This window comes from Schistocerca cancellata, chromosome 8, assembly GCF_023864275.1.
Source record: "Schistocerca cancellata isolate TAMUIC-IGC-003103 chromosome 8, iqSchCanc2.1, whole genome shotgun sequence".
NCBI lineage: Eukaryota > Metazoa > Arthropoda > Insecta > Orthoptera > Acrididae > Schistocerca > Schistocerca cancellata.
In genome coordinates, this window is record NC_064633.1 from 97,254,207 (window position 1) to 97,277,094 (window position 22,888).

Genomic DNA, 22,888 nt, shown 5'->3' on the forward strand with positions numbered 1-22,888 from the left:
CGCCTGCGGCTTAGAATCGAGTGCAAGGCAAGCGGAAGTTATGAAAAATGTTGGTACGTGCCGCCACAACTAACTTCTGCTGTCGAATATATGTAGCGCGACACAGGCATGCTTTGTAGGCACAAAGATAAATACTGGCGCCAAAACCTCTGCGTCAGTAAATAAATTTTAAAAAAAATTGGAAGACGAGCTTTTTTTCTCCGCCGCGAGTTTCGACCAGTGCATTTTCATACATTATCCAACGAAGTAAATACAAATTCCGTATTGTTCATCTTCGAATGTAGCACAATTTCAGTGTTCTACGAAAATCTGATTGGCAAGACTGTTTGGGATGTTTGTCAATATGGCCAACTCTACGTTCTGAATTTTTTCCTATCTGTGAGAATAGATGGTTGCTAATAGGAACCTGATGAAATTTGAATCACATACAGTATTCTCTTCACCATAAGAATAATACGAATATAAACATTTTGCCATGTATTCTTTTGTGTTTGCTGCTATCTCATTTAAATCCTGTCTGCCTAATAAACTATGAAACTAGAGTGAGACAACAGCAAACGCGGAAGAATATACGTATCGTGTCATGTTTATATTCGTATTATTCTTATGCCTAATAATGATACAGTCTGAAATGAAGCATGGCAAGTGACTAGATTTTTAAAACTAAGATGACTCTAATTTCTGTGCAGAATTTGATGTAATAAAGAAGCGGCCGCAAAGATTTTCAAATGGAGAAAAATTCAAACGGAGAAAATGCGACAAACAATGCATGACACAGTGCAGTAATGCATTTTCAGCTTAAGAGTGACGCAAACACCTATAACAAAGAAAATGGCACTTATCAGATTAAACCAAAATAAGCAATCGATTCAAACCAGACAAAGCACGCGAAAAAGGAAGGGTACCCGTATAAATACGGACGGAGCGCCTGACGCATAGCAATGGCTACGTGGTAAAGCTTAACTGCTAAGCTTACGACTCGAACCAAACTACTGTAGCTGTATTGTCATTCATTCGACCTAAATTGTGTCTCATATTACAACGGACCAACTTTGTTTCGATTTGGAGGTGTGGCCTAAAACTTTTCTCTCCCCTTGAATTTCGAGTCTCAAATTTCAGGTGCGGCTTAGATTCGGGAAATTTTTTTCCCCTTGGTTTCGAGTCTCATTTTTCAGGTGCGGCTTAGATTCGAGTGCGGCTTAGATTCGAGTAAATACGGTAGTTGCATCATATCTCTGCCAAATACTTACTTGACTACTAATTATCTCACAGACAACTGCCTCATTGTGGGATTGTGCTGCCATCTCAGAGTCTGGGTTATTTTGTTCTCATATAGCTTTATTTTACATTACTCCTGCTCACTTGGACATATAACAATGCAACTTTTCACTGTGTTGGTTGAAGCAATGATGAAGGAACAAGTACAGGCTCACAACTGTAAAACAACAATGGAATGTTACAAGACAGTGTTATTTGTGGTTGGTGCACTTTATACATAGGCGTACCCAGTTGAGAGCTAAAGGAACCTTTGCTAAAGAAGTGATACTCTTATCTGACTTCATACTAAGAAAGGTCTAGCCCTTCTACATGTTATCAACGGAATTTGACCTTGAGCAAGAACAGATCCACCTACTATACTGTCGCTTATAAGCTGCACCAACTAACCTTTCACAATCCTAATCTGGTGTAGGCCATGTATAGTATAACCATCTTGTGAATACTGTTGTAACTCACAACATAAAAACATGAGACGACACTTGCGGAACACGTGTATTTAATGATGTCACAGGACAATAGATCACAATGGATATAACTGATGGCATAGCTATGTGGCAAGAGAAGTACAGTACAGTTCTAGCTAGCATAGTAAATAGCACAATAAGAGAGAGCAGACTGAGGGCAGTCACTGGGCAGCAATCGCGTATATATGTATATTTCACGTTGCTGGTAGTACTGTAATGCATCTGGGCTGCCATTGTGTATGGTCTCTTTGCCTGGTGGTCAAGCTTCACAATAATAAATGCAGAGTGACTGTCATGCAGTATGTCAGAGTCATGTGATTACAGCAGACATCAAAGACATTGGCTGGTGCCCGACATCTAGGTGGTACCTCAGTGGGTTACCAACCCCATCCTCCAAGGTGAACCAGTGAGCCGCATATTGGTGAGTTACCCCCACTCAGATGGGCACCTGGGCAGCACTCTGAACCACACCGATGTTTGTGGAAGAGTTGGATGGCTCCTCTAGTTTTACCAGCTCCCAGCCAGCATATGAGGCCTGGTGGTGAATTCGGAGTCTTGATGGTTCCAATGCTGGTAGCAGAGGCCACTCAATGTCCATGTTGGTTCCTGACATAAAAGGGTGCTGCTGTGCCATAGGTGCCAGTACTGCAGCCAGGTCTTCCTCCAACACCCAGCCCACGTCAGGTGGCCTATAAACGGAGGGAAATGAGGGTGTGGCCATGGTTGGTGAACAGGGCTGATAACTAGAGGGCAGGAACAGCTTAGAAGCAGGACAGGAGATAGCAGAGGGTCCAACAGAAGAGAGTGGAAAGGTATGATGAAAACATTTGGTGGGGATCCACTTGCTGTTGCTCGCACTGATGACAGTTGTGGACAAGATGTTCAATGGGTGGGTCTTTGCCCAGTCAGTACACTTGGTGCCAGGTGAGCAGTTTAGTCTGCGAAGTGCCCCAGTGACCTTAGTGCAAGAGCTGTAAGACTGTCCGGTGCAGAGGTTCCAGTGGGCAACCTGGGGAAAGCACTTATCCATGTTTAGTAGATAACTCTGCCCATCAGGATCAGCTGGTGGTGGAGGTGGAAGTAATGCCAAATATTGAGCTGAACCTGTTGGAAGATAGTGTTGTCAGGCATGGCCACAGCCATATGCCCTCCCCCCTCCATGACAGGAGAAATGTCCACCAGCTAATCGTCCATCTAGAAGCACAGTATCTCCAGTGCAAAGATAATCGCAAGTGCCTCTTTTTCAATTTGCAAATATCTCTTCTGTGCAGCACTGAACATCTTTGATGCAAATGCAGTCAGGTTTTAAGAGCTGTCCACACCACTATATGCACAACGGCCTCCTGGCCCTGTTCAGAGGCATCTACCACCACCACTAGCTGTTTGCTCAGTTGAAATGTGGTGAGATGCAGTGCCAATAGGAGGCCCTGCTTCGAGATCTTGAATGCTTGCCCATGTGCCTCCGACCATACAAAAGACTTGTCCTCCTTCTGCAGGTAGCTGAGTGGGTGCACAATTGACACCACACCCAGGATAAATTTTCAGTAATATGTTATTTTTCTGAAGGACTGGAGCCCCACTAGACGAGGAACTGCAGTGGCAGCTTTGACCAACTTCTATGTGGACCTAATACCTATGTGAGAGATGATATGTCCTAGGTATTCCACCAACAGTTAAGAAAAAAAAGAGAGATTTCTCGAGATTGAAATTGAGGCCTGTGGAGTGGAAAGTGTGGAACAGCCACCACCAGTTTGCTAAGTGTTCCTTCCATTGTGATCCCTGTCCCAACAATGTCATCTAGATCATTTATGCAGTCTGGTATATCCTGCAGTAGTTGCTCGATGAACCTGTGGAAGATTGCTGGGATTCTGGCCATCCTGAAAACTAAATATTTGAAATGATATAATTCATGCCACATGTTGATTACCAAGACATTCTGCAATTCCTCATACAGGGGTAGATGTAAGTAAGCTTAGAGAGATTGACCTTCAAAAAATACTGGCCTCCCTTGAGTGCAGAAAAAATCTTGTCTGGTTTTGGAATGGGATACATATTGATCTCTGACTGGGAACTGAGTGTAACCTTAAAGTATACACACAGGTGCAACATTTTTTTCGCAATAACTGAAGGCATTGATTATTCACTTGCAAACACAAATTCAATGACGTCCAAGGCTGTTAGTCTATTTAACTCATTCTTGATGCCATCCTCCACTGCAAGGGGCACAGGTCGTGCATGGAAGAAGCAAGGATGCACTGATTTCTGCAATGTATTGTACACTGTAAGGTTCTTCACTTTCTCTAGAAGCCAAGAGAAAAAGTCTGGGTACTCCCTACTGGGTCTTTCCAGTTTCCAGACTGTACTTGTTCTGAGACCAGTTGGACCAAGTCATGGATGGCAAATCTGAAAGTGGAAAGCAGGAGTACTGAATAGATTCTCTGTATTCAATCTGTGAACCACAATGCAGATGAGATGTCACATGACATTTTTGTATGTCACCACAATTATGTGTTGTTATTTGAGTGGAAAGTGTTGTTTGTTGTATGCCATCAAGCAGTGAGCTATGGATTAAAGGGTCAGGGTTCTCAGCTGGAGATATGTTTGAAAGTTTAACAGGAATTCAAAAGCACAGGTGTCAAAATTTAGTTGAACTTGTTTATTGTATTAAGTGAGCATGATGAACAGTTTCTTAGGTGATACTGCTGTGGCGTGAGACTCCGACAAAATCACATTAATGTCCATTACTTCCTGATGAGACAGCTGTTTTTTATCCAGAGCATAGCAGATAGATGCAAGATGTCCTTGCTTCCCGCATTCCTTGCACTGTGCCCACATGTCAGGGCTGATTCTTCTGGTATGTGTTCAAAAATAGTAAAGGCATGATTGAAATGAGTGCCAGTCGGAGGGACAAGACTTCTTTCCTTGTTTATGAGATGGAGTTGGAGTGTAACCATGTCTGAGCTCTACTGTTGCTGCATTTGCTGTGTTGCCAAAGTTGGACTCCTCTCCAAGGTTTTATGTGGCAGCACCACCTTGCTATAGAATTCTAATCAATGGCCCACAGCCTGGGGAACTCTGAAGGATTGAGCCATTTTTGAAACATCCTCCTCCAAAACAAGATCCTCAAATTGTAGAGCTTTCTGATGCACCTCCTTATACGGAGCCATCCATATGATTGCATCCCTAATCATTACCTCTGCAGCAATTCCTTAGTTACTGGATGTGATAAGATTGATTAGGCTGTTTACAACACTGATAAAATTTCACCCAGGATGGTTGGTTGGTTGTTTCGGGGAAGGAGACCAGGCAGCGAGGTCATCGGTCTCATCGGATTAGGAAAGGACAGGGAAGGAAGTCCACCGTGCCCTTTGAAAGGAACCATCCCGGCATTTGCCTGGAGCGATTTTAGGGAAATCACGGAAAACCTAAATCAGGATGGCCGGACGCGGGATTGAACCGTCGTCCTCCCGAATCACCCAGGATGCAATGACATGATGGCAGTATCAGTGAAATAATGAACGTAATACAGCACACATTTTGTCAAAAGTCAGGTTTGTGATTCATTCAGAGGTGCCAGTTGCACGAAAGCCGGTATGTACTGGGTGACACCCACGACAGTAAAAAAGATTTTATCATGGCTGGATCCATTATCTGGAATGTGGGAAAGTGCTGCCATAGGTGCTTCTCATATGCTGCTCATTCTTTTGTCATCTCATCGTAAGGCAGGAATGGTGGCGAATTTGTAGCTGACAGGTGGGAGAGCAACATGGACAACAAGACTTGCTTATATTTCTGTCCCTGTAACTGCTGTTGCAGGGACTGATGTAGCATGATTTCCATCGACACATCCAGTAAGGAAGCCTAGTGCACAAAGTCCATGGTCACATAATGAACAAGAAACATGCCCACGATTGTTACCAGTTATGCCATAACTAACATAAAAAACATTACATGACATGCACAGAACAAGTATATTTAAAGATCTCACAAGACAATGGTTCACAAGAGATACTATGAATGGCATAGCCACGCAGCAAATTAGGTACAATACAGTTCTAGTTGGTGTGGTAAATGATATGATGAGTGAGAGAAGACTAAGGGTGATATCCAAGCAGTGATCACAGAGGTATACGGTGTATCACAGGTGGTGCTCAAAGGTGACTGTGCAGTTGCTGTGCATAGTTGTCCAGCTGTGGCCTCTCCCTCTGGTGGCCACACTTTGCAGTAGTGGATGCAGTGTGACTGTCATGTCATAGGTGCTATTCGTGCAATGTTGAAGACATTGGTGTGTGTCTGATGTCTAGGTGGTAGCCCAGTGGTTTACCACCTATATTCCCGACTGGTACCACTGAAAACTGTGCCTTGTTGGCAGTTATCATCACCCTCTCAAGTCCCATTTTAACATGCCTCCCACTGCTGTCAAAATGAGGTTGCTAGTAACACTGAATAGCTGTAAAAACCTACTGTTAGTGGACCAATGATGTTCTTGTTAGGTCTACAGCCAGATCATGCAGACATCTAGATACAGTGTTTCTATGGTCCATCTGCCCAAGATCTTTAGCTGAGAATGCTTGCAGAATCTGATTCATACCATGAATGGCAGCACTTTTGTACACCTCAGAAGACTAACAACACATGCCCCAGAAATTGACACTGATGCCTCCTAAAACAAGTGAAGGCACAGCACCCCTTTCATGAAAATTGGCAAAAATGATGAATCGCTATCAAGTACCAATGTCAATACATTCTGCTTGCTGACTCAATGTCCATTGTTTTTAATATCAGATACACTGCCCAATGGACGCATCCGATCCCACCCGTCTGCTTTGACCTGTGACGTAAGGGTGTTGTGGTGTGTGACGTCATTACAGCATGGTGTTAATGAGTTGGTTGTGTTTGTAGATGTAATCTTGTGTTTCATGGTGCCCTCTGGTGGTGTGTGTGTATGTGCTGAGTATAATGTGCTGTATTGGGTTCATTTGAGCCTTGGTGTTGGATGTGTGAAGTGTTTGTAATTCGAAACATAAGGTTTGAAAGTTTTTCCAATTATCAATTTTTTTGTTTATGTGTTTGGCACATTTTGGTTAAGTGTTATTGGATTCTTGTTTGTAGTGTGGTAAGACATTTAATTTGTGCATGTGTGCGGGTGGGGCGGGGGGAGGGGGGGGGGGGGCGTGGCTGGCTGACCTAGCTTGCAGTGCCGGAATTTGGTGGTGGTAAGTAATTGTTTTTTTTTTTCCTTTTTTCTTCCCTATTCTTCTTGAGTTGTGATGTTTTGTGCATTTATGGTGTACTGAATGTGTTTTAATTTATGTAGGGATGTTTGATTTGTGGATTTTTGAGGTTGTGGCTTTGGTTTTATTTTTCGTAGGTGTAGGTGTTGGTGTTTTGGTATCGCCATCTGTGGTTGACCTCCAAAGGTCCAGGGAAATGTCAGATTCCAATTTTCATAGTTTTAGTTGTAGGTGTTGGTGTTTCGGTATCGTCACCTGTGGTTGACCTATATAGGTCAAGGGAAGTGTCTGATTCCTGCATATTATTATTATTATTATTATTGTCATTATTATTACTATTATTATATTATTTTTTAGCAGAATGTTGTAATTTTGTTTTTTTGTTTTTTCCTTTTTGTTCATCATTTTGTGTTTTGGGATTGTGGCTTCTTTCCCCCCCCCCCCCTAAATTTTGTCCTCGCCCTCTAACCACCAATTTCCCATGGTTGTCCCGTTACTTTGATTGTAATTTTGGAGGGAGATGTTATTGTATAAAAAATATGTATTTCCGTTTTTATTGTCATGTGTATGTAGTGACATCATAGTTGCCATATTTGAGACGCTTAGAATAGCCATTTCCACCATATTCATGACATCATGGGTCAAAGCAGATGGGTGGAATAGGACACTTCTGTAATCCTTGTGTGTGTGTATGTGTGTGTGTGTGTGTGTGTGTGTGTGTGTGTGTGTGTGTGTGTGTGTGTGTGTATGTGTGGGAAAAAGTGCCAAACCCTAGTCAACTGACAGGATGAGAGGGTCCAGTAGCATGACCTGCTTATTCACCGGATCTCAACGCATGTGATTTCTGGTTATGGGGCTATCTCAAAAGTATCATGTATGCTGGGCCCATTCCAGATGTGGAGACATTAGAGCAGCATATTCATGCCGCCTTTGATACTGTTCGGATGCAGCCTGGCTGATGTGAACATATGAGACAGAACATGCTACAGCAAGTACATGCATATGTTGAGGGACATGGAAACCATTTTCCACACTTACTCTCAACTGTGGCTGCATGATGCAGCATGTATTAGACTGCAGTCCCTGTAACAATGTATGACTGAATAGGTGATCTCTAGCATAGAAACCACGCATTTTCAGACATAAGTTCATTAGATTGTTTTTATTCCGTATCCCCTCATCAATCACTCTTACAGTTTGTACATGATGGAAAGAATCACCCTGTAGAAAAGTAAAAGGGAGTGCAGAAAGGAATAGTTACTGAAAAGAAATGCTGAGACTGAATGATTTTTTTTTTTAAATCATGCCCTAAAAAGAGGTCCATTCTGTCCAACATTTTGCCCACCAAACCTAGAATATATACGATATTGCAGTTCCTGTGTTATACTGATTACAATGGAAAGTTCCTTTGGAACAGACACTGTGACGACCACAGCAGTTATGAAATACATCAAATTAATTCATAATTGTGAATAAGGACTACTATCGGCTGTAGAATGGAATGACAACAATGAAAATTTGTGCCAGACTAGGACTCAAACCCAGATTTACCACTTATCATGAGCGGTTGCCTTACCATCGTGCACAATGCATGGCCAGACGTAAACTTCAATACGTTGTCAACCGTGTATCTATGAACTCATAGATCCTTTATGTATATCCCTGTACAGGTCAGACATTGTACCTGAAAGTCGCTTGCCTGGTATCGGCAGATAAATACCATATTGGGAGTGCCTGTGTTATTCTGATTACAATGCACGTGCGTGTCCAAAGGAACAGGCACTGCAGCGACGACATATGGAGGTTTGGATGTGGCTGTGAGTCATGCATGGATAGCCAAATGGTAAGGCAATTGCTTGTGATAAGCAGAAAATCCGGGTTGTAGTCATTCCAGTCTACAGCTGATGGTAGTCCTTATTCGCAATTGTGAATTAATTTAATGTACACCTAGAATAGCTTTCCCATGTTATGTACAAGCTGTTATGTAAACACTGTTTGGCCTTTTACATTTGTATGACTACCATCAAGTCATCAGTTAGGATGAATGGTCATAGACAATAGGTGTACATTGGCAACACACATTATCCTATTGCAGAGCATGCTCTATGTCATGACAGTCATGACCTCAGTGCCTGTTTCACCACACGTACCATCTGGATTATTCCCCCAGATACCAGTTTCTCAGAACTCCACACGTAGACGTCCTTGGTTCTCGGCACCCACTTGGCCTTACTTATGTCATTGTCTTCAGTCTCTTTGTCTCTTCTTAGTAATTATTCCTTTCTTCACTCCATTTCAATTTTCTGACCTGTCTATCCTTCCCTCCTCAAACACAAATTTTTCTCTACCACTTACAACACACTTAGCTTTCCACTTTTATTAACTCTTGCATGATGTTTTATCAGTAATCTGTGTTTCGCTTATTACTCCATCTTCAATCCACAACAATCAGTTCTCCCTTCTCATCCCATCTGGAAAATCTTCCTGGGTTCTGGGCGACTTTTCTGAACTCTCCCCATTTATTAAACCTCACCAGCCCTTTTCCTTCATCCCTCTTCCTTCTCCTTAACCATTCTGCCAGGAAAAGGAGCCATTGGCTCTGAAAGCTTGCACAGTTACTTAACCTTTATACGTGTCTTCCCTGCCATTGCTTGCTGAGTATATTTCCAGTTACATTATAATTTAATTGGAAATGTTACTTTTAAAGTGCCAAATTCTCTCTTTAATGTAACCATATTGTGCAAAAAATGAGTAAGGGAGTAGTTCTTATTTTTGCCAGAACATGAACCATAAAATATACCAAGACTTTTCACAGCTAAGTAAAGGTATTTGTAACAAAATGTATGAATTGTTGAACAGACATCATCAATACCTTTTGTGAGGATGTAGAACTATGTTACAATTAGCACTCATCCTCCCCACTCCCTACATTTTTTGACAACACATTCAGGATGAGGAAAAATCTACCCTCTACAATTGATAAATGATGGATGTTGAAATCATACAAAGATAATACAGTGCTAGTTATAATGTTAGACAGAGACAGATAGTTAAAATCCGTACATATGGCTTCCTTTCACATGCTCTTTCACCTTTCCTTCTCAACTTTCTTCTTTCTCATATAACACATTGTCTTCCAATTTGTGAAAATCATTTAAAGTTTTTAAATTCTTCAATTGAGACTCTGTACCTCTTATTTTGTCAGTTCAGTGTACTTAAGTTTTTCCCTTTTATCTCTGTGGGAGTACCCAAATGAAATATTGAAGTTTGTATTAAATATGTCTATACATTTCATAAAATGCCTTTGTTGAGTAAGAATCTTTGAATAAACTGATCATTTTACTTATATCTAGTTCCTGGAGAGGTATACCTTAGCTGTATGTTTTAACCCATTATAACTATTCCTGCCTGGAAAGGAGGCACCAATGGTGTAGCGACCTTGGGAGTCGACACATTGACCATGAACAGTGAGAGTGTAATCAATGTGATGTGCTTGTTATTCAGTCAGTTTCTTGTATGTGAGCTATCAACATTGATTATCTTGCCTGTTATATAAACTGTATCTAGCTAGTGTTTAACAGATGTTTAGTATTCAATTTAATCTCCAGTCAATCCTGTGAGGAAGTTATTACATACCAGTAACAAAATTCCAATAGTGGCGAAATATCAATATATTCTATTTTAAACTGTCGTGAATTATATGCAGTTTTCACATTTCTGTTTTTAAATTTCTTCTTAATGGAAAAGAACTTCCCCACAGCAAAAAGTGCTGCAAGCAGGAGCAAAAATTGCTGAGCTTACAAAAAATACAGAAAAATGAAGAATATTCATCATGAGAACAATAAGAGCACTCTTGATCAAATAACATTGTTACCATTCTGACTAACAAGGCTGTATTTATGGTTTATGCTAGCTGAAAACATTTTTGGCGGCATGATATCAGAAGCAATGCAGAACATTTTCATTGCACATTAGCTCACTTAAATAAAACTCTAATTGTTTAAGCCGAAGAGGTGTTACAAACTTATTGCTATGTTGTTGTTGTTGTTGTTATGGTCTTCAGTCCAGAGACTGGTTTGATGCAGCTCTCCATGCTACTCTATCCTGTGCAAGCTTCTTCATCTCCCAGTACCTACTGCAATCTACATCCTTCTGAATCTGCTTAGTGTATTCATCTCTTGGTCTCCCCCTACGATTTTTACCCTCCACGCTGCCCTCCAATACTAAATTGGTGATCCCTTGATGCCTCAGAACATGTCCTACCAACCGATCCCTTCTTCTGGTCAAGTTGTGCCACAAACTTCTCTTCTCCCCAATCCTATTCAATACTTCCTCATTAGTTATGTGATCTACCCATCTAATCTTCAGCATTCTTCTGTAGCACCACATTTCGAAAGCTTCTATTCTCTTCTTGTCCAAACTATTTACCGTCCATGTTTCACTTCCATACATGGCTACACTCCATACAAATACTTTCAGAAATGACTTCCTGACACTTAAATCTATACTCGATGTTAACAAATTTCTCTTCTTCAGAAACGCTTTCCTTGCCATTGCCGGTCTACATTTTATATCCTCTCTACTTCGACCATCATCAGTTATTTTGCTCCCCAAATAGCAAAACTCCTTTACTACTTTAAGTGTCTCATTTCCTAATCTAATACCCTCAACATCACCCGACTTAATTCGACTACATTCCATTATCCTCATTTTGCTTTTGTTGATGTTCATCTTATATCCTCCCTTCAAGACACCATCAGTTCCGTTCAACTGCTCTTCCAAGTCCTTTGCTGTCTCTGACAGAATTACAATGTCATCGGCGAACCTCAACGTTTTTATTTCTTCTCCATGGATTTTAATACCTACTCCGAATTTTTCTTTTGTTTCCTTTACTGCTTGCTCAATATACAGATTGAATAACATCGGGGAGAGGCTACAACCCTGTCTTACTCCCTTCTTAACCACTGCTTCCCTTTCATGTCCCTCGACTCTTATAACTGCCATCTGGTTTCTGTACAAATTGTAAATAGCCTTTCGCTCCATGTATTTTACCCCTGCCACCTTTAGAATTTGAAAGAGAGTATTCCAGTCAACATTGTCAAAAGCTTTCTCTAAGTCTACAAATGCTAGAAAAGTAGGTTTGCCTTTCCTTAATCTTTCTTCTAAGATAAGTCGTAAGGTCAGTATTGCCTCACGTGTTCCAACATTTCTACGGAATCCAAACTGATCTTCCCCGAGGTCGGCTTCTACCAGTTTTTCCATTCGTCTGTAAAGAATTCGTGTTAGTATTTTGCAGCTGTGGCTTATTAAACTGATTGTTCGGTAATTTTCACATCTGTCAACACCTGCTTTCTTTGGGATTGGAATTATTATATTCTTCTTGAAGTCTGAGGGTATTTTGCCTGTCTCATACATCTTGCTCACCAGATGGTAGAGTTTTGTCAGGACTGGCTCTCCCAAGGCCGTCAGTAGGTCCAATGGAATGTTGTCTACTCCGGGGGCCTTGTTTCGACTCAGGTCTTTCAGTGCTCTGTCAAACTCTTCACGCAGTATCGTATCTCCCATTTCGTCTTCATCTACATCCTCTTCCATTTCCATAATATTGTCCTCAAGTTCATCGCCCTTGTATAGACCCTCTATATACTCCTTCCACCTTTCTGCTTTCCCTTCTTTGCTTAGAACTGGGTTTCCATCTGAGCTCTTGATGTTCATACAAGTGGTTCTCTTATCTCCAAAGGTCTCTTTAATTTTCCTGTAGGCAATATCTATCTTACCCCTAGTGAGATAAGCCTCTACATCCTTACATTTGTCCTCTAGCCATCCCTGCTTAGCCATTTTACACTTCCTGTCGATCTCATTTTTGAGACGTTTGTATTCCTTTTTGCCTGCTTCACTTACTGCATTTTTATATTTTCTCCTTTCATCAATTAAATTCAATATTTCTTCTGTTACCCAAGGATTTCTACTAGCCCTCGTCTTTTTACCTACTTGATCCTCTGCTGCCTTCACTACTTCATCCCTCAAAGCTACCCATTCTTCTTCTACTGTATTTCTTTCCCCCATTCCTGCCAATTGCTCCCTTATGCTCTCCCTGAAACTCTGTACAACCTCTGGTTCTTTCAGTTTATCCAGGTCCCATCTCCTTAAATTCCTACCTTTTTGCAGTTTCTTCAGTTTTAATCTACAGCTCATAACCAATAGATTGTGGTCAGAGTCCACATCTGCCCCTGGAAATGTCTTACAATTTAAAACCTGGTTCCTAAATCTCTGTCTTACCATTATATAATCTATCTGATACCTTTTAGTATCTCCAGGGTTCTTCCATGTATACAACCTTCTATCATGATTCTTAAACCAAGTGTTAGCTATGATTAAGTTATTCACTGTGCAAAACTTTACCAGGCGGCTTCCTCTTTCATTTCTTAGCCCCAATCCATATTCACCTACTACGTTTCCTTCTCTCCCTTTTCCTACACTCGAATTCCAGTCACCCATGACTATTAAATTTTTGTCTCCCTTCACTATCTGAATAATTTCTTTTATTTCATTATACATTTCTTCAATTTCTTCGTCATCTGCAGAGCTAGTTGGCATATAAACTTGTACTACTGTAGTAGGTGTGGGCTTCGTATCTATCTTGGCCACAATAATGCGTTCACTATGCTGTTTGTAGTAGCTTACCAGCACTCCTATTTTCCTATTCATTATTAAACCTACTCCTGCATTACCCCTATTTGACTTTGTGTTTATAACCCTGTAGTCACCTGACCAGAAGTCTTGTTCCTACTGCCACCGAACTTCACTAATTCCCACTATATCTAACTTTAACCTATCCATTTCCCTTTTCAAATTTTCTAACCTACCTGCCCGATTAAGGGATCTGACATTCCACGCTCCGATCCGTAGAACGCCAGTTTTCTTTCTCCTGATAACGACATCCTCTTGAGTAGTCCCCGCCCGGAGATCCGAATGGGGGACTATTTTACCTCCGGAATATTTTACCCAAGAGGACGCCATCATCATTTAATCATACAGTAAAGCTGCATGCCCTCGGGAAAAATTACGGCCGTAGTTTCCCCTTGCTTTCAGCCGTTCGCAGTACCAGCACAGCAAGGCCGTTTTGGTTATTGTTACAAGGCCAGATCAGTCAATCATCCAGACTGTTGCCCTTGCAACTACTGAAAAGGCTGCTGCCCCTCTTCAGGAACCACACGTTTGTCTGGCCTCTCAACAGATACCCCTCCGTTGTGGTTGTACCTACGGTACGGCTATCTGTATCGCTGAGGCACGCAAGCCTCCCCACCAACGGCAAGGTCCATGGTTCATGTAACATTACAAAATTGTCTAATCCAGAATTCCACACTGTCACGTGAACTAAGTACTCAAAAGTTGCTATGTGAAGAGCAATTAGGGAACAGGTTCCCCAGACAGTATTTGTCTGATCATAAGATGCTGACCAGAACAGAGATGCTATCTGAAAATTGTACTCTTCTGTCACAGCTTAAACAGCTGCCAATTAGGATCTGGACAGTTTTTCTGGCAAGCACAGAGATGCCTTTAAGCATTATAACAGATAAAATTGATGCCTGCTGAGCAATGTTTCCAGAACAGCAGGAAACAATGATATAGGAAATGATTTCAGAATGATTCATGGCCGAGATGTGGCACCCCACCAGACCAAGAACGCACTTTGCTACAGGAGCACACAGGGCAACACAGAATCAGCTGGCAAACAGTGTGCATGAGCTGAGTGTATAGTTAGTGACTCTAAGACACTCACAAGACGCAGCACCAGGAGCATGCCACAAGTGGGGCAGCATACCTTCACTTCAGAAACAGGACAACTAGGAACTGCAAGAATTCAGTAACTGGTATCATCAGCAGTTCAGATGGAAGGCAAAAATACACTCCTGGAAATTGAAATAAGAACACCGTGAATTCATTGTCCCAGGAAGGGGAAACTTTATTGACACATTCCTGGGGTCAGATACATCACATGATCACACTGACAGAACCACAGGCACATAGACACAGGCAACAGAGCATGCACAATGTCGGCACTAGTACAGTGTATATCCACCTTTTGCAGCAATGCAGGCTGCTATTCTCCCATGGAGATGATCATAGAGATGCTGGATGTAGTCCTGTGGAATGGCTTGCCATGCCATTTCCACCTGGCGCCTCAGTTGGACCAGCGTTTGTGCTGGACGTGCAGACCGCGTGAGACGACGCTTCATTCAGTCCCAAACATGCTCAATGGGGGACAGATCCGGAGATCTTGCTGGCCAGGGTAGTTGACCTACACCTTCTAGAGCACATTGGGTGGCACGGGATACATGCGGACGTGCATTGTCCTATTGGAACAGTAAGTTCCCTTGCCGGTCTAGGAATGGTAGAACGATGGGTTCGATGACGGTTTGGATGTACCGTGCACTATTCAGTGTCCCCTCGACGATCACCAGTGGTGTACGGCCAGTGTAGGAGATCACTCCCCACACCATGATGCTGGGTGTTGGCCCTGTGTGCCTCGGTCGTATGCAGTCCTGATTGTGGCGCTCACCTGCACGGCGCCAAACATGCATACGACCATCATTGGCACCAAGGCAGAAGCGACTCTCATCGCTGAAGACGACACATCTCCATTCGTCCCTCCATTCACGCCTGTCGCGACACCACTGGAGGCGGGCTGCACGATGTTGAGGCGTGAGCGGAAGACGGCCTAACGGTGTGCGGGACCGTAGCCCAGCTTCATGGAGACGGTTGCGAATGGTCCTCGCCGATACCCCAGGAGCAACAGTGTCCCTAATTTGCTGGGAAGTGGCGGTGCGGTCCCCTACAGCACTGCGTAGGATCCTACGGTCTTGGCGTGCATCCGTGCGTCACTGCTGTCTGGTCCCAGGTCGACGGGCACGTGCACCTTCCGCCGACCACTGGCGACAACATCGATGTACTGTGGAGACCTCACGCCCCACGTGTTGAGCAATTCGGCGGTACGTCCACTCGGCCTCCCGCATGCCCACTATACGCCCTCGCTCAAAGTCCGTCAACTGCACATACGGTTCACGTCCACGCTGTCGCGGCATGCTACCAGTGTTAAAGACTGCAATGGAGCTTCGTATGCCACGGCAAACTGGCTGACACTGACGGTGGCGGTGCACAAATGCTGCACAGCTAGCGCCATTCGACGGCCAACACTGCGGTTCCTGGTGTGTCCGCTGTGCCGTGCGTGTGATCATTGCTTGTACAGCCCTCTCGCAGTGTTCGGAGCAAGTATGGTGGGTCTGACACACCGGTGTCAATGTGTTCTTTTTTCCATTTCCAGGAGTGTATGTGTGGCACCTCTCTGGCACCTAAACATCACAGACAGCCACTAATGGATGCCAGAGACTGTCACTAACCCACAGCACCTCTCTGGGGGACACCACCTTGATGAAGCACTGTGTGTACAGGTAGAGAGGCTTGTATATTGTGTGAAGCTGAGGGCTATGCTGAAGGTAAAGGACCTACTGCTGGAAAGGCCTCAGCTGATGGATCAGACTAAGAATGTCCCACAACATCCCATCTTCCTTATCCGCTCCTAGTCCTACCCAATTCCCTGACCCAACCCAAGGTTTGATGCAATACATGCTGAGGGGTGCATGGCACATGGGAAGATATGTCACAAATTGAGCCTCAGGGATACTGTGTGACCTCCCTGAGTAAGTAGCCTTACACTGCATAGGGTATTTGTGGTGTGGACCTTGTAGATCCCCAAATCTCGTGGGACCAATATGGACAAGACTGAAGAAAACAAAGAAAAACAAACTGAGGGGCAAATTGAGACCTCTGATACCCAAACATCAGGGTCAGAACTGATAGAAGGCATTCCCATTACTGAATCAGGGTCTAGACCTGAGTCAGAAGTGGGAACTGTGACCAAGAAGCTAGACCAGATTAAAATCAAAGGTTTTTTTGGGGCCCAAAGGAGGAAACTACTCAGGGAACAGAGGAAAAAGGAAGGGAAAGAATGGCTTTCTAAAGACAAGTAGAGGGAATTAAAGGGACTTGAACCTAAGACCCCCAGGGAGAAATTGTCTCAGGTCGAAGGGGATACACAGACCCCCACTACATCAAAGACAGGTAGCAAGCAAATAATGGAGGATTCAAAGACTCCTTCCTCCCTGGATAAGTCCAGAAAAAACCGAGGCAAGAAATTGGGAAACAGACCTATAGTACTGCAGTCTCAGATTTTAGGATGGCAGTTATCGAGGAAGGTTATCCACTGGTGGCCATCACCTTGCAGCACAAGGAATTGGTACAGATGGCCCTCTTTGAAAAGATTGGGGGGGGGGGGGGGGGGAGATGCTGGCCAAGGACCCAACTTCAGGAGGGTCTATCTAGATCATGGTGCCCTCATTTCTGTCTGTGAGGGGGTGCATACAGTGGAATGGCTCAAGGACAAGGTGCCCATGATATCCCCATGGGAAGATGCGAAGTTGCTGGTTAAGATGGTAGTGGAGCTTCTTAAGACCACAAAGATATCAACATGGGTACCAAACATCCTTAAGGAAGTCTCTCCTAAGATTCTGTTTGGGAAAATAAGGGCCCAGAACCCAAAAGTCTCTACAGAAGACTGGAGAGTGATCAACCAGAAGATTGCACTGGAAGGATGAGCCCTGGTGCTGGAGGTCAGAGAGAAGTCCCTGAAGGCGATGCGGGAGCAGGACCTGAAATTGTTTTTAGGGGTCTTGCAGGTCACCATCAGGGTTCTTAAAGATGGCAGCAAGATGGAGACTGGAGGTGCTTCAGATTAATCTGCAGCACAGCAAAGGGGCCTCTGCTGCCCTGAGTCACTGCCTCGGGATACGTGGCCCTGATACAAGAACCCTATTTTTATAAAGGGGGTGTATCGGGCCTCAGTGGCACTGGAGGTAAGCTGATTTATGATAGAAATCTAAGAAACTCCGAACATGCATCTATATAAGAAATGGAATATCTTTCATGCCAATGATGGATTTCTGCTCCAGGGACTTAGTGACCATTAAAATGCAGCAATGTGAGGAAGGTAACACAAGGGAAATTGTTTTGGCCTCAGCATCCTTCCATACGAAGACAGCTCTCCTCCTCTTTTGGAGGTGAGGAGACTGGTAGAGACTTGTGTTTGGCAACGTGACCAGCTGCTGGTGGAATGTGACACCAATGCCCACAACCTAGTATAGAATTTCTTTTAGCTAACAACTTAGAGGTCCTGAACAGAGGCAATTAACCTACATTCAGAAATAGCAGAATGGAAGAAGTAATTGACATAACCCTTGGTTCCACGATGATGGGCAGCTATGTCAAACAATGGCATATGGTGATGGAGCCATCCTCATTGGACCATGTGCACATTAAATTCAAGGTTGAAATGGGAACCAGACAGACCATGACCTATAGGAATCCCAGGAAAACAGACTGGGAGACATATAGGAGGGACCTCGATTTAGGCTTATCGGAAATTAAAACCTCAATGAGGAATCCAGTAGAATCTGAGGAAGTAGCAGAGGCTGTTACCTCTGCCATAGTGACTCATATCAGGACAACTGCACAATCACCAAGAAGTGCACAAAAAGGAGTGTGCCTTGGTGGAATAACAATTAGGAAATGCAAAGAAAACAGGTATGGAGACTGTTTAATATTGCGAGATCTAAAGGACAATGGGCTAAATATCATGAGGCCCTTGTCAATTACAATCTTGCAATCAGACAAGCAAAGAATGCATCCTGGAAGGCATTCTGTCAGGAAGTGGAGAGCATGGCTCCACAATCCACACTTCACAAGATTCTCACTAGAGCACCAATCAATCCAGGAGGTACATTGAGGAAGGAGGATGGGAAATATACAAAGACAGCACATGAGATGCTGGAACTGCTCCTCAAAACTCACTTTCCTCAATATGCTCTGCCGGGTAACACAGACCAGAATGTGATCCCAGAGAGACAGTGGTTCTCAGGCACTGGAAGAGAGGACTGGGAATCGGCCAAGGAATGTGTGGACTTTAATAAAATCCTGCAACAGGCAGGAGAGAAGCTCATAAGAATCCTATGCTGGCTATTGTGGGTTAGCCTAGTAGTAGGAATCATTCCCAATGCTTGGAGGGCAGTGAAGGTCATCTTCATTCCAAAGCCAGGAAGAATTGATTGTACCAAGGCCAAGGAAATGAGACCAATCAATCTGTCCTCCTTCATTCTCAAAACATTGGAAAAACTGGTTAATGTATATGTTGGGGAGAGGTGGCTAAGTAAGGCCCCTCTACATTCAAATCAACATGCATATCTACAAGGTAAATCATGTGAGACAGCTCTCCACAAACTCGTTGGGAAGGCGGAGAAAGCAGTTCACTTCCAAGAAATAGCCCTCTGCATCTTCTTGGATATCAAGGGGGCCTTCAGTAACATGACCTTTGATTCCATGGTAAGGGCAGCAGAGGATCATGACCTGGGGACCACTATATGCAGGTGGACCAGGGCCATGCTTAGTCGAAGGAAGGTAGAGACTACCATGATGAATGAAAATATGGTAATTAACACCACTAGAGGCTGCCCACAAGGAGGAGTCTTGTCCCCTCTATTGTGGAATCTAGTGGTGAACGAACTCATTGAGGAATTAAATCCTAGACAATGCTTCTGCCAAGGACACGCAGATGACTTTGTCATAGTAATACTTGGCAAATTTACTGACACGGTTAGAAATATGGCACAAGGAGGATTGGTAATTGTGCAAAATTGGTGCATTAAACAGGATCTGAGAGTTAATCCTAAGAAGACTGCTGTGGTGCCATTTACGAAGAGACATATTCAACACTCAAGTTGGAATCTAAAGCTCTTCCATGAAACTCTACCTGTGAAGGGGATAGTCAAATATCTAGAGATAACCTTAGATGAGAAGCTAACGTGGACCCCTCACATTAAGAGCATCTGCTCCAAGGCAAAAAGTACTCTAGTGAATACTAGAAGGGTTTGTGGCAAAAACTGGGGTCTAAGCCCCAGGGGTATGCACTGGATATACACCACTGTGGTTATACCTAGGATTTCCTCCAGGGCTGTAGTGTGATGGAAGAAAGTAGAATAGTGGGTTGCAGCTAAGGAGCTTGCTACGGTGCAGAGATTGGCCTGCTTAGCCATAACAGGTGGAATTAGCAGCAAACCAACCGCTGGAATTGAAGCCATGTTGGACATACCTCCACTACACCTATGGAACTCCCAACTGCTTCGACAAGCCTTACAATATAATAATTGGAAGCAGGGAGCAGTGGGAAAAAACAGCTCGACACTGTACGGGGAATATAGTTTGGTTCACCAATGGGTCAAAAATAGACCAAGGCATTGGGGCAGGGATGTATGGGGTTCAGCCAAGACTGGAGGGCATCATCTCTCTAGGAAAACTGGCCTCGGTATTCCAAGCTGAAATTACTGCAATCAGGGCATGTGTGGAGGAGAATATGTGAACGTACTACAAGGACCGTAATATCTACATCTATTCAGACACCCAGGCAGCCCTGAAATCATTGGTATTTCCCGCAACAAGATCTAAGATTGTTGCAGACTGTCACAGGGAGCTAGGGGGGAGCAATAGAGTAAACCTAGTGTGGGTCCCTGGCCATTCAGGGATCTGTGGCAATGAACAAGCTGACAGATTGGCTAGGATGGGGGCAACAACTCCATTTATTGGACCAGAACCTGTCCTGAAAATCACCAAGGCTGTGATCAAATTAGAGCTATGGAACTGGCTTAGGAAACAGCACATAGCGTATTGCACCAAGATCCATAAACAAAAACATGGTAAGGTAATGATTCTCAAGCCATGTTTTAAAGGAAGCTCTGTAATCCTGGGATTGAACAGAAAAGAGATAAAACTCATGACTGGACTGATTACCAGCCATGGGAATTGCAAAAAACACCTACACACAATTGGTATAATGGAAAGCGACTCCAAAAGTAGGATGCGTGAAGAGGGTGAAGAAACTGCATCACACACAATCTTCGAATGCATGGATTGGAGAGTAAAAGACATAGAATCTTTGGGACATCGGAATCTGAAGAATTTGAGTCTAACAAAAAACTGGTAGAGGGACTCCTTGCACTATTTAAGGGCATTAGTTGGCTTTACTAGACATACAGGGAGTGATACCACACTTAGTTTCGGTGCAGGCAGTGGCAGGTTAGACTTAAGCTGTTTTAGCTTCCCTCCTAAAATCAAATCAAAAACACGAAAGTAGGCATACTCTCCATTTCTGACCCCCGACACCCCTTGGGACTACCATGCCAATTTCAAAGGAGACATTCATTCATGCAAACACCCACAGAGTGCAAACAGATGCACCATGTGTGAAGATGTTCACGAAAAATTTATTGCAACAGCCGCCTACCTATGCTCAAGTTATCACGTTGGAAGTTACAGCTACTACATCAGCCACAAAACTGCAGACAGCAACACCTCGAAGCAAGTCAGTTTCATGCAAGTAGCAGAGGGTGACTCACACTGACTTTTTGTGACAGACATATCAGGAACCACATTCCTGGTGGGCACAGCATCAGATCTCAGTGTATTGCTTCAACACCATTTTAAGGTGGAGAACACAATAATAGCACAGATACTAACAGCATCTAACAACTCATCTACCTACTTGTGTGGAAGGAGGTGCATGGAACTGGATCTCAGCATGCACAAGATATTTCATTGGTGCTTCACTGCAGCTGACATCATGGACCTAATTCTAGGTACCAACTTCCTACACATGTTATGCCTCTCAGCTGATCTCAACAGCAGGCAGTTTCTAATGGAGATGGCACTACTGCAGGAAAGCCTATCTTTTCACAGCATTTTACAAGACTTCCTGGAGCTAACACCACCATCTACAGCAATGCGGATGTACAAACACAGCATCATGCCTTGTATTAGGATGTTGTCTGGATCATCAGTGGCAGCAAAGCCTCACTAGCTCACACCCAAAAAATTTTTTGGCAGCTCAAAATGACTTAAACTGTCAGATACAGGTAGGTATAATGGTACCTTCTGACAGTCAGTGGACTTTGCTGCTCCATATGGTCTTAAAGAAAACAACACGTGGCACTTGTGCAGTAACTACAGGGCATTGAATATAGGGACTGTGCCAGACAGATATCTGATTCTGCATATGTTTGACTTAAACAATACAACTGAAAATTCCCAGGTATTTAGCTTTGTTGACTATGAGAAAGCTTACTCAAAAATACCAGATGTTAAGAAAACAGCCATTATAATACTGTCTGGCTTATTCAAGTACAAGTTCACATTGAACAGACTGAAGAATGCGGAAAAAATTTGCAAACAGTTCATCCATCATGTTCTAAGAGGTTCAGACTTTGTATTCTGTTGTATGGATGATATCTTGGTATTCTGTCTCAATAGAACAGCACACAAAGCAACTCAGACAGTTTTTCCAGCAAATAAAACAGTACAGTACAGTCATAAAGCCTTCATACAATCAGAGACAAAAATATGTTGGCAACTCATTTAGTTTGAGTAATTGAACTCCTTAGTTAAAATATCTTTACTGGAATAGAATCCCTTATTTAGGCAAACTAACCAGCATAATTCAATAGAAGTTTTTGTTGTATCTAAAAGTCCTTGTTAAAATGAATATCCCCCCACTATTCAGTTACTCAGGAATGTAAATCTTTCATTGTAATTTATGAAAACCCTGTCTGCCTGCTGGGTGGTAACATGCTAGCTTCCCATGGAAGTGGGCCCAGGTTCAATTCCCAGCCAGGTAGGAGATTTTCTCCATTTGGGGACTGGGTGTTGTGTTGTCCTCATTATCATTTCATCCTCATCACTCCCCCCCCCCCCCCCCCCCTCCATGAACCATGGACCTTGCCGTTGGTGGGGAGGCTTGCGTGCCTCAGCGATACA